At 38.6% G+C, this 12,459-nt stretch overlaps 1 protein-coding gene across 8 annotated transcripts in view; it reads left to right on the forward strand.

Moving 5' to 3' along the window:
* Window positions 1-12,459, forward strand: part of DENND1B (DENN domain containing 1B) — a gene marked incomplete at its 3' end in the record, with an annotated part of 254,407 nt that overhangs the window by 187,737 nt on the left and 54,211 nt on the right. The window lies entirely within an intron of this gene.

Raw genomic sequence — 12,459 nt, forward strand, 5'->3', positions numbered from 1 at the left:
GAAAGATTTAACGTGCAGTGTGTGAGAAAGGAGTCAGGGATGATTGCATGATTTCTCATCCAAGAAACTGGCAGGATGTATTCGCATTTTATCGAAATGGGCAAGATTGTGGGCAGGAGAAATTTTGGTGGGAAGAATAAGAGTTCAGTTTTGGACATGTTAAGTCTGCGATGTCTTTTAGACATCCAAGTAAGATATTTATTAGGCAAATGGATAGATGAGGCAGAGGCGAAAATTAGACCTGAGATATAAATTTGGGAGTCATCAGCGTGTAGATAGTAGTTAAAGTCATTAGACTGGAGACCAAGTGAGATGACCAAAGGAGTGAGTATAAATAGGATTGACCAGAGGTCCAGGGACCAGGAAATAGCAGAGGGCAATGACCAAGGAGGCCGAGAAGGAGTGAGTAACCCTGGAGGTAGGAGAGAATTCAGGCTAGTGAGTACCTTTGGGACCAAGTAGAGAAAGGACACCATAGTGGAGGGACCAACTGTGTCAGATGCTTGTGACAGGTTGATTAAAGGAAGAACTTGGACTTGAGCACTGGATTTAGTAACATGGAGATAGGATGACCCCAGCAGGAGCAGCTTTACCGGAGAGGTGAGGGAGACCTTGTGATTGGGGTGCGGGCGGGGAGGGCCTGGAGACAGCAGTACTGGCCACGCTTCTGAGTTTCACCCTAAAGAGGAGCGTCGAAGTGGACAAGGCCAGAGAAGACATGGGGTCAGGAGGAGAAGGCACGTGCTCGTGGGCCGTAGGGCAGACCTGGCAGAGACGGGTCTACTCAGGAGATAGGAGGGGGAGGCGCTAGAGGAGCTGGTCCCTGAGGAGCAGACACCCCGTGCACAGCAGGAAGGGGCGGGGGCGTGAGCCAGGAGCTGGCAGAATTTCTCTTTCAGTTGCTTTAGGTTTCATTTTTTTTTTTTCCCAGTGAGATTAGGAAGCAAGGTCATGGGCTGAGAGAGGAAGGGGAGGTGGCTAGACCTTTAAGGGGAGAGAAGACCTGAAGTAGATGGAGAGTGAGCGGGCTGGAGAAAAAAGGAGGTTGTTCGGCATCGTTCAGAGCACCGTTGAGACTGCAGGTTGTGAATCAAGGTGAGAACAGGCATCACCGCTGCTTGGTTTTTCTCTCAACCCCTGGACCTCGGTACAGGCCTGCTGGGTGCGTCCACACCTGCTCTGCGCCTTGTTGATGCCCGTGGTTCCCCTTTCCTGGGTCCTCTTCTCCCCCGGACCACGGGCTCGCTGCCTCATTGCCCTCCAGCCTCGGCTCAGGTGTCCTCCTCATGGTGATGTCTGCCCTGGACCACACTGTCGCCAACCGAAAGCTCCTTGCCCCACGCTCCCCGAGCTCCCTCGTTCAGGTCTGTTTTATTTTCCAACACTCATTCCCTTCTAACACATTACATAATTCATTACACTTCTTATTTCATGCCATCTGTTCTGTCCCTCCGTCCCCAAACGCTAGATGTTTAAACATTACGAAGGCTTGAATTTTTGTCTGTTTCATTCATTTCTGTTTTTTTAGGCATCTAGAAAAGTGCCTGGCATATAGTAAACATTCAATTAAATGTTTATTGAATGAACAAATTAATGAAATATTTTTGTCTGGTGGTCATGAAGCTCAAAAGACTTAATTCTGTTGCAGATTATTTCGTGTCTGTTGATATATCCTGGAAGGACTGTTGTTGTCCCATTAAGTTATTAGTTCTGCTGATAAATTGCACTGAGTGGGCTTTTTATAATACCCTTCAAAGTGTTTTTCTGTTCCTTATACCATGGTGGTCTAATTTAGTATACTACAGTCATATGATTACCTAATCCTTGAAATGGAATAAAAATAACTATTTCTGTTCCTTCACATACTTCTCTTGGTTTAGCTTTAAGCTGACCTACCTTTTTCCCACTTGTTACAGCAGTTTGTGTTTATATATAGCTAACTAACTGAATGCCTGGCATTTAGCAGATGTCTGTAAGTATCTGTTGATTAATTTATTGTAGCACTTCAGTGTAGTTTTCACTAACCTGTCAAGGTTTACTGCGCCTGTTTAAGAAGAAATATTTAAATTAGACAACTTATTTTTTTTTTTAGCCCAAAGCGTTATATAGAAAGGATAATTTAAAGATCCATAAGAAATTAATATATTTTAGAAGTAATTTTTTTTACAGTATTTAAACTTTTCTTTAAATTTCTAAAGATTTCCAATTCGTTAAAAAATGTCTCTTTCTCTAGCTCTCAAGACTTTAATAGTTATCTTTGTCCCCAAGAAGGGTTTCTAATACGAGGTAAATTTTTGAGGCTTGGTCATTTCTCCTTCAGGTGGAGAGGGGGTGTGGGCGTGTGGGTTTGTGTGTTGTGTGCCTCCAGTGCATCTGTTGCTTTTCTTCAGGGACAAGACTGTCACGTGGGCACTAAAAACAGTCCTCCCCGTCCCCACTCCCCAGGTTGGTAGAGAAGTGCTCCCCTGGCCCCCTCTCCCCAGAACAATCTTTTTATGAGCTTTTAATTAAAAAATCAAATATTTCTTTTAAAATGATATAAGAATCTTGAAACTTAATTATTGTCATCCTCAGAGTTTTGATGGATCAATTGCAATTAAATATTTATAGGACATATTCCTAGACCACTGAAGTCATCAGAACATGGATTAATAGCATAACTTGTTTTGGATTGTTGGACTAAATGCCAGAAACTCGCTGACTGGTGAAGAATCAAAGAACTATGAAAAACATACACTTTGTCTCTCAGAGGAAAGATACATTCCCTCTGGCCTACTGGCCATCTATTCACGTTTAACTTGTGAATCTGATCAGAACATACTTTTTATATTTTTTGTAAAGATGCTTGCCATCAAGTCTGTTCTTTATGTTTTATTACATTTGTAAAACATTCATTTTATATTTAATTACATGTTAAAAACTGAAGTGGAGATGTTCATTTCCATTTAACAATAGTGCTTACTGAAGGGCATTTACAACAACAGATAATTTTTTTAGATTGACTCAGTTTCCTATTAAGATGGTTGTTTGAAGATAAAAACTCTTTGGAAAGCCTTAGTGATGTCAATATCAAAAGAAAAAGAGTCAGCAGGAAGCAGTTTTGGTGCTTAATTACATTTATCTTGTAACCTGTTACACCACTTTAAGAGCACATTGTATGGATTAACAAAATCCAGTTCTTGCAACTGTTAATGACTTAGAGGGGATGATGTTATTGATCTTGAGAATTATATTTATTCTTATTAAATAAATTTTGTCTATTTATAGTTTATAAGTAAATTATAGAATCTATAGTATGGAATTACATCTATGAATGTTTTGGGGATTTCCAGTTATGTTGTTTAAGTTTTCGTGTGATTATTTAGCATGTTTAGTTCCAGGTATTAATTTTTACTTTTGGAATAAAAAGCAAAATACTAAGATTTATGTAAAAAGCATTAACTTAAAAGCATACTCATAAATTCTTTTAAAAATCTACTTGCACCTAATTTTAACTTATGTCTTAGATACATGTTTACTAAGTGATGTGGGTAAGTACTAGTCAAGCGACAGGTTACAGTACATTATATAGACATTGCTTTTCCAAAAGGTAATACTTTTTAGTTCAAAATTATGTCTGTACAACTGTAGCTACTGTTTTCCCTTACTATGAAATGCTCCAGAGTTATTAGAGTGGTGTGACCATGAACCAATCTCACTTGGAAAAAATAAAAGCTGTTATTCAATCAAAAATAGAAAAAGGAGTTTAGAGAACTGTTAGGTTCAACATTCCTCTCCATTAATACCGCTTCTCAGTTATTCCTGGGTGTCCGCATTGGTATGTGTGTGTATGTAATGTGTGTGTGTGTGTGTGTGTGTGTGTGCGTGTGTGTGCACACAAAATTAATCCTTTAAGAACAGACATTTTCATTAAGTACGTATGTTGATTAAGTGTCAGTCACTGACAGGATTGTTTGCAAAGTCAGTGATAACACGGGGCATTTTACCAAGTGATGAATTTCTATTGGCTCAAATCACAGTAACACAGAGTAGTTACTCATCCTCAAAAACGCATCATCAGTAAATAGGTTTGGGATTTATCTCTTTTTAGACTTGAACTGTTCCACTCAAACTAAAATGAATGGATTATTTCCAGTAAACACAAAAATGAAAACCTTTTAAAAAGTCTTGTAGTCTTAATCTTTTAAGGCACATTAAGTCCTTTAAAAGGATGTCTTAGTTTGTTCCATTTGTCAGTAATATATTATTTTAAATTTATCATTTTGCTTCACCTTATTTTTTCAAAATCCATCACCTTAGATCACTTTAGTTTGATTTATCATACTGTGCTGAAAGTGTGTGCAAGTCAAATTCTGCAAGCATTTTAAACTATATAATTTTCAAATTAACCATTTATTGTATGTAGCTAAGGTGCCCAAGGTTGGAAGTTACTATCTTTTATCTCGAGATGAAATGAATAATTCCACAACTTATAGTTCTTTAACTTTAAAACCATGAAAAGTGTATGCCCTTTAGCATTGTTTCAGTGTATTCAGTCCCTCGTAAACTTTCATTTCCAACTATGTGTTAGGCGTTCTGCCAGGTGTTAAAGCTGCCTACCTGAGGGGCCGTGATCCCTCACTCAGGAACCTCAGGGGTTGACAGAAATGGAAAGGGTGGTGACAGTAGGGAAAGTGAACTTGATTATTTAACATTTATGCTGTGTCTACAATATAGGCACTTCACGTTATTTTAGTTAACTCTTACAAAACCCCATAAGGTATTTATGTATTATTATTCCCATTTTATACAAGGGGAAACAGAGTCCCAGAGATGGCAACTTGCCTGAGATCATAAAGCTAATAAGTGGCAGAGTGTGAGGGAGGGCTTTCAGACTCCAAACTCCACGTTCATTTTCATTTGTTCTATCAGAACCTTTTCTGTGCCAAGCATAACGTGGCTGTAAAAATGGATAATCTACGGACCCTGCCCTCAGTTCTAATTTTTATGAGAGCAACTCGTACTCTAACAAAAAAGCCAGGACCGGACCCTTTTTCTTTTTTTTTTTTTTTTAGTTTGTAACATCTTTATTGGAGTATAATTGCTTTATAATGTTGTGTTAGTTTCTTCTGTATAACAAAGTGAATCAGCTATACATATACATATATCCCCATATCCCCTTCCTCTTGCATCTCCCTCCCACCCTCCCTTCCCACCCCTCTAGGGAGGTCACAAAGCACTAAGCTGATCTCCTTGTGCAATGTGGCTGCTTCCCACTAGCTATCTATTTTACATTTGGTAGTGTCTATATGTCAATGCCACTCTCTCACCTCGTCCCAGCTTTCCCTTCCCCCTCTCCGTGTCCTCAAGTCCATTCTCTATGTCTGCGACTTTATTCCTGTTCTGCCCCTAGGTTCATCAGAACCACTTTTTTTTTTAGATTCCATATATATGTGTTAGCATATGGTATTTGTTTTTCTCTTTCTGACTTACTTCACTCTGTATGACAGACTCTAGGTCCATCCACCTCACTACAAATAACTCAATTTCTTTTCTTTTTATGGCTGAGTAATTATTCCATTGTATGTATGTGCCACATCTTCTTTATCCATTCACCTGTCGATGGACACTTAGGTTGCTTCCATGTCCTGGCTGTTGTCAATAGAGCTGCAATGAACATTGTGGTACATGACTCTTTTTGAATTATGGTTTTCTCAGGGTATATGCCGAGTAGTGGGATTGCTGAGTCATGTGGTAGTTCTATTTTTAGTTTTTTAAGGAACCTCCATACTGTTCTCCATAGTGGCTGTATCAATTTACATTCCCACCATCAGTGCAAGAGGATTCCCTTCTCTCCACACCCTCTCCAGCATTTATTGTTGGTAGATTTTTTGATGATGGCCATTCTGACTGGTGTGAGGTGATACCTCATTGTAGTTTTGATTTGCATTTCTCCAAGGATTAGTGATGTTGAGCATCCTTTCATATGTTTCTTGGCCATCTGTATATCTTCTTTGGAGAAATGTCTATTCAGGTCTTCTGCCCATTTTTGGATTTGAGTTGTTTGATTTTTGAAATTGAGCTACATGAACTGCTTGTATATTTTGGAGATTAGTCCTTTGTCAGTTGCCTCCTTTGCAAATATTTTCTCCCACTCTGAGGGTTGTCTTTTCATCTTGTTTATGGTTTCCTTTGCTGTGCAGAAGTTTTTAAGTTTCATTAGGTCCCATTTGTTTATTTTTGTTTTTATTTCCATTTCTCTAGGAGGTGGGTCAGCACGGATCCTGCTGTAATTTATGTCATGGAGTGTTCTGCCTATGTTTTCCTCTAAGAGTCCTATAGTGTCTGGCCTTACATTTAGGTCTTTAATTCATTTTGAGTTTATTTTTGTGTATGGTGTTAGGAAGTGTTCTAATTTCATTCTTTTACATGTAGCTGTCCAGTTTTCCCAGCACCACTTGTTGAAGAGGCTCTCTTTTCTCCATTGTATATTCTTGCCTCCTTTATCAAAGATAAGGTGACCATAGGTGTGTGGGTTTATCTCTGGGCTTTCTTTCCTGTTCGATTGATCTATATTTCTGTTTTTGTGCCAGTACCATACTGTCTTGATTACTGTAGCTTTGTTGTATAGTCTGAATTCAGGGAACCTGATTCCTCCAGCTACGTTGTTTTTTCTCAAGATTGCTCTGGCTATAGGGGTCTTTTGTGTTTCCATACAAATTGTGAAATTTTTTGTTCTAGTTCTGTGAAAAATGCCATTGGTAGTTTGATAAGGATTGCATTGAATCTGTAGATTGCTTTGGGTAGGATAGTCATTTTCACAGTGTTGATTCTTCCAGTCCAAGAACATGGTATATCTCTCCAACTGTCTGTATCATCTTTAATTTCTTTCATCAGTGTCTTATAGTTTTCTGCATACAGGTCTTTTGTCTTCTTAGGAAGGTTTATCCCTAGGTATTTTATTCTTTTTGTGACAATGGTAAATGGGAGTATTTCCTTAATTTCTTTTTAGGATTTTTCATCTTTAGTATATAGCAATACGAAGATTTCTGTGCATTAATTTTGTATCCTGCTACTTTACCAAATTCATTGATTAGCTCTAGTGTGGTTTTCTGGTAGCATCTTTAGGATTCTGTGTGTATAGTATAATGTCATCTTCAAACAATGACAGTGTTACTTCTTCTTTTCTGATTTGGATTCCTTTTATTTCTTTTTCTTCTCTGATTGCTGTGGCTAAAACTTTCAAAACTATGTTGAATAATAGTGGTGAGAGTGGGCAACCTTGTCCTTTTCCTGATCTTAGAGGAAATGGTTTCAGTTTTTCACCATTATAAATGATGTTGGCTGTGGGTTTGTCATATATGGGCTTTATTATGTTGAGGTAGGTTCCCTCTATGCCTACTTTCTGGAGAATTTTTATCATAAATGGGTGTTCAATTTTGACGAAAGCTTTTTCTGCATCTTTTGAGATTATCATATGGTTTTTATCCTTCAGTTTGTTAACATTGTGTATCACATTGATTGATTTGTGTATACTGAAGAATCCTTGCATTCCTGGGATAAATCCCACTTGATCATGGTGTACAATCCTTTTAATGTGCTGTTGGATTCTGTTTGCTAGTATTTTGTTGAGGATTTTTGTGTCTGTGTTCATCAGTGATGTTGGCCTGTAGTTTTCTTTCTTTGTGACATCTTTGTCTGGTTTTGGTATCAGGGTGATGGTGGCCTCATAGAATGAGTTTGGGCGTGTTCCTCCCTCTGCTATATTTTGGAAGAGTTTGAAGAAAGATAGGTGTTAGCTCTTCTCTAAATGTTTGATAGAATTCGCCTGTGAAGCCATCTGGTCCTGGGCTTTTGTTTGTTGGAAGATTTTTAATCACAGTTTCAATTTCAGTGCTTGTGGTTGGTCTGTTAATATTTTCTATTTCTTCCTGGTTCAGTCTCGGAAGGTTGTGCTATTCTAAGAATTTGTCCATTTCTTCCAGGTTGTCCATTTTATTAGCATATAGTTGCTTGTAGTAATCTCTCATGATCCTTTGTATTTCTGCAGTGTCAGTTGTTACTTCTCCTTTTTCATTTCTAATTCTGTTGATTTGAGTCTTCTCCCTTTTTTTCTTGATGAGTCTGGCCAATGGTTTATCAATTTTTTTTACTTTCTCAAAGAAACAGCTTTTAGTTTTATTGATCTTTGCTATTGTTTCCTTCATTTCTTTTTCATTTATTTCTGATATGATCTTTATGTTTTCTTTCCTTCTTCTAACTTTGGGGTTTTTTTGTTCTTTCTCTAATGGCTTTAGATGTAGGGTTAGGTTGTTTATTGAGCTTTTTCTTGTTTCTTAAGGTAGGATTGTATTGCTATGAACTTCCCTCTTAGAACTGCTTTTGCTGCATCCCATAGGTTTTGGGTCGTCGTGTTTTCATTGTCATTTGTTTCTAGGTATTTTTTGATTTCCTCTTAATTTCTTCAGTGATCTCTTGGTTATTTAGTATCATATTGTTTAGCCTCCATGTGTTTGTGTTTTTTACAGTTTTTTTCCTGTAATTGATACCTAGTCTCATAGCGTTGTGGTCAGAAAAGATACTTGATACGATTTCAATGTTCTTAAATTTACCAAGGCCTGATTTGTGACCCAAGATATGATCTATCCTGGAGAATGTTCCATGAGCACTTGAGAAGAAAGTGTATTCTGTTGTTTTGGATGGAGTGTCCTATAAATATCAATTAAGTCCATCTTTCCTAATGTGTCATTTAAAGCTTGTGTTTCCGAATTTATTTTCATTTTGGATGATCTGTCCGTTGGTGAAAGTGGAGTGTTAAAGTCCCCTACTATGATTGCATTACTGTTGATTTCCCCTTTTATGGCTGTTAGCATTTGCCTTATGTGTTGAGGTGCTCCTGTGCTGGGTGCATAAATATTTACAATTGTTATATCTTCTTCTTGCATTGATCCCTTGATCATTATGTAGTGTCCTTCTTTGTCTCTTGTAATAGTCTTTATTTTAAAGTCGATTTTGTCTGATACGAGAATTGCTACTCCAGCTTTTTTGAAATTTCCATTTGCATGGAATATCTTTTTCCATCCCCTCACTTTCAGTCTGTATGTGTCCCTAGGTCTGAAGTGGGTCTCTTGTAGAGAGCATATATGCGGGTCTTGTTTTTGTATCCATTCGGCAGTCCATGTCTTTTGGTTGGAGCATTTAATCCATTTACATTTAAGGTAATTATCGATGTGTATGTTCCTATTACCATTTTCTTAATTATTTGAGGTTGTTATTGTAGGTCTTTTCCTTCTCTTGTGTTTCCTGCCTAGAGAAGTTCCTTTAGCATTTGTTGTAAAGCTGGTTTGGTGGTGCTGAATTCTCTTAGCTTCAGTTTGTCTGTAAAGTTTTTAATTTCGCCATCGAACCTGAATGAGATCCTTGCTGGGTAGAGTAGTCTTGGTTGTAGGTTTTTCCCTTTCATCACTTTAAATATGTCCTGCCACTCCCTTCTGGCTTGTAGAGCTTCTGCTGAAAGATCAGCTGTTACCTTTATGGGGATTCCCTTGTATGTTATTTGTTTCTTTTCCCTTGCTGCTTTCAATATTTTTTCTTTGTATTTAATTTTTCATAGTTTGATTAATGTGTCTTGGCCTGTTTCTCCTTGGATTTATCCCGTATGGGACTCTGTGTGCTTCCTGGACTTGATTGACTATTTCCTTTCCCATGTTAGGGAAGTTTTCAGTTATAATCTCTTCAAATATTTTCTCAGACCCTTTCTTTTTCTCTTCTTCTTCTGGGACCCATATAATTTGAATGTTGGTGCATTTAATGTTGTCCCAGAGGTCTCTGAGACTGTCCTCAATTCTTTTCTTTCTTTTTTTCTTTATTCTGCTGTGCAGTAGTTATTTCCCCTATTTTATCTTCAGGTCACTTATCCGTTCTTCTGCCTCAGTTATTCTGCTATTGATTCCTTTTAGAGAAATTTTAATTTCATTTATTGTGTTGTTCTTCATTGTTTGTTTGCTCCTTAGTTCTTCTAGTTCCTTGTTAAATGTTTCTTGTATTTTCTCCATTCTATTTCCAAGATTTTGGCTTATGTTTACGATCATTACTCTGAATTCCTTTTAAGGTAGACTGCCTGTTTCCTCTTCATTTGTTTGGTCTGGTGGGTTTTTACCTTGCTCCTTCATCTGCTGCATATTTCTCTGTCTTCTCATTTTCTTTAACTTACTGTGTTTGGGGTCTTCTTTTTACAGGCTGCAGGTTTGTAGTTCCTGTTGTTTTTGGTGTCTGCCCCCAGTGGGTGAGGTTAGTTCAGTGGCTTGTATAGGCTTCCTGGTGAAGGGGACTGGTGCCTGTGTTCTGGTGGGTGGGGCTGGATGTTGTCTCTCTAGTGGCCAGGACCACGTCCGGTGGTGTGTTTTGGGGTGTCTGTGAACTCAGTATGCTTTTAGGCAGCCCCTCTGCTAATGGGTGGGGTTGTTTTCCTGTCTTGCTAGTTGTTTGGCATAGGGTGTCCAGCACTGTAGCTTGCTGGTCATTGAGTGGAGCTGGGTCTTAGCATTGAGATGGAGATCTCTGGGAGAGCTCTCACCGATTGATATTACATGGGGCCCGGAGGTCTCTGCTGGTCCAGTGTCCTGAACTCAGCTCTCCCACCTCAGAGGCTCAGGCCTGACTCCAGACAGGAGCACGTAGACCCTGTCAGCCACACGGCTTAGAAGAAAAGGGAGAAAAAAGAAAGAAAGAAAGGAAGGAAGGAAGGGAGGGAGGGAGGGAGGGAGGAAAGCAAAGAGGGAGGGAGGGAGGAAGGAAGGAAATTAAAATTATTAACATAAACAATAATAATAATTTTAGAAAAAGGAAGACAGCAACCAAACCAATAAATAAATCTACCAGTGATAACAAGCACTAAAAACTAAAATAAGATAAACATAAATATCAGAAACAAGTCAGTTGCAGACAGCAAACCCCAAGTCTACAGTTGCTCCCAAAGTCCACCGCCTCAATTTTGGGATGATTCTTTGTCTATTCAGGTATTCCACAGATGCAGGTACATCAAGTTGATTGTGGAGATTTAATCTGCTGCTCCTGAGGCTGCTGGGAGAGATTTCCCTTTCTCTTCTTTGTTTGCACAGCTCCTGGGGTTCAGCTTTGGATATGGCCCCGCCTCTGTGTGTAGGTCGCCTTCAGGCATCTTTTGGGAAGTCTGAGGTCTTCTGCCAGCGTTCAGTAGGTGTTCTGTAGGAGTTGTTCCACATGTAGATGTATTTCTGATGTATTTGTGGGGAGGAAGGTGATCGCCACGTCTTACTCCTCCACCATCTTGAAGGTCCCCCCAGGACCGTATCCTTTTAGACTATGTCTGTTTAAACCCATTTTACCACATGTTTGGTTAAAACCATTGCATGGTAATAAGGTAGTTAAACCACATTTTTTCCCCTCCCCCCTAAACCACATTTTGAATAGGAATCTCTTGATTCATTTGCCATTTTTCATTAATTTGCATCTGTAAGACATTTCTGTCTCAGAATCTTACAGCTGATGTGACTTCCTGCTGTTCCTGATCTTCACCTTGCTGCCTGGGAACAGTACTGCCCTCACCATTCCCCTTAGTTGCTTTGTCCACTAACCATTTAACCAGAAAACTAGGGCAGACTGTGAGAATTTTGTAAAAATTCTTATTTTAACTAATATAAGCTACCTTATTTTAACTAAACTTTAAATTTCTAGGGTGAAAAAATTGTGGCCAGCATTAATTAATTCCAGAATGAAAATGAACATTTTATGTTAATCCCCAAATCTTCAAGTCTGCTCTTCAGACATCATTTAAGTCTTTCTTGTGTTATCCTTTGCCTCTCATGCAATGGAGCCTTAAAGATACTTCACCGTCCTTATGAGTGGAGAAACCTCAAAACATTTATAATATTTTTCATAATGTAAGTGATACAAGTGTCAGATGCCACAGATTAACGATATAAAACTAACCAAGTGCCAGTAGTACATATGCGTGTAAAATATATCACTGGTTTATGCCTGGGATTGGTCAGCAAAATAATCACCGAAGGGTATTTTTCAGAACCCCAAGATTCTGCTACGCTGTGTATGTAGGAACAGGACAGAGATGGGGCAAAACAGGTGGTGGACGATACGCTCCAGGTACTGTGTTTTGAAAAGGATCTCCAGATGCTCTTGGTAGCATCTATTTCCCACCCCAATCTCTTCTTTCAGAATGCTGAAAAATACTGCTTAAAACAGCCTCATGCAAGTCAAGTCAACATGCGTTTACCTGAACAATATTCATGTTCATAGCCGTAGTTCTGATCATTCAGTCACTACATATGCCAGGAATTGTGAAAGTTATATTTATTTTGTTGTTAAATGGTTAGAATTATCTGGTGCTCTGTTATGCTTTAGAACATAACAGTTTAGATGAGTGTTTTATCTTACTGGATGAAGTTAATATTAACCTCAAAATTAGTAATGCCTAACATTTCT

Source organism: Balaenoptera borealis, assembly GCF_965194805.1.
Source record: "Balaenoptera borealis genome assembly, chromosome: 1".
Classification (NCBI taxonomy): Eukaryota; Metazoa; Chordata; class Mammalia; order Artiodactyla; family Balaenopteridae; genus Balaenoptera; species Balaenoptera borealis.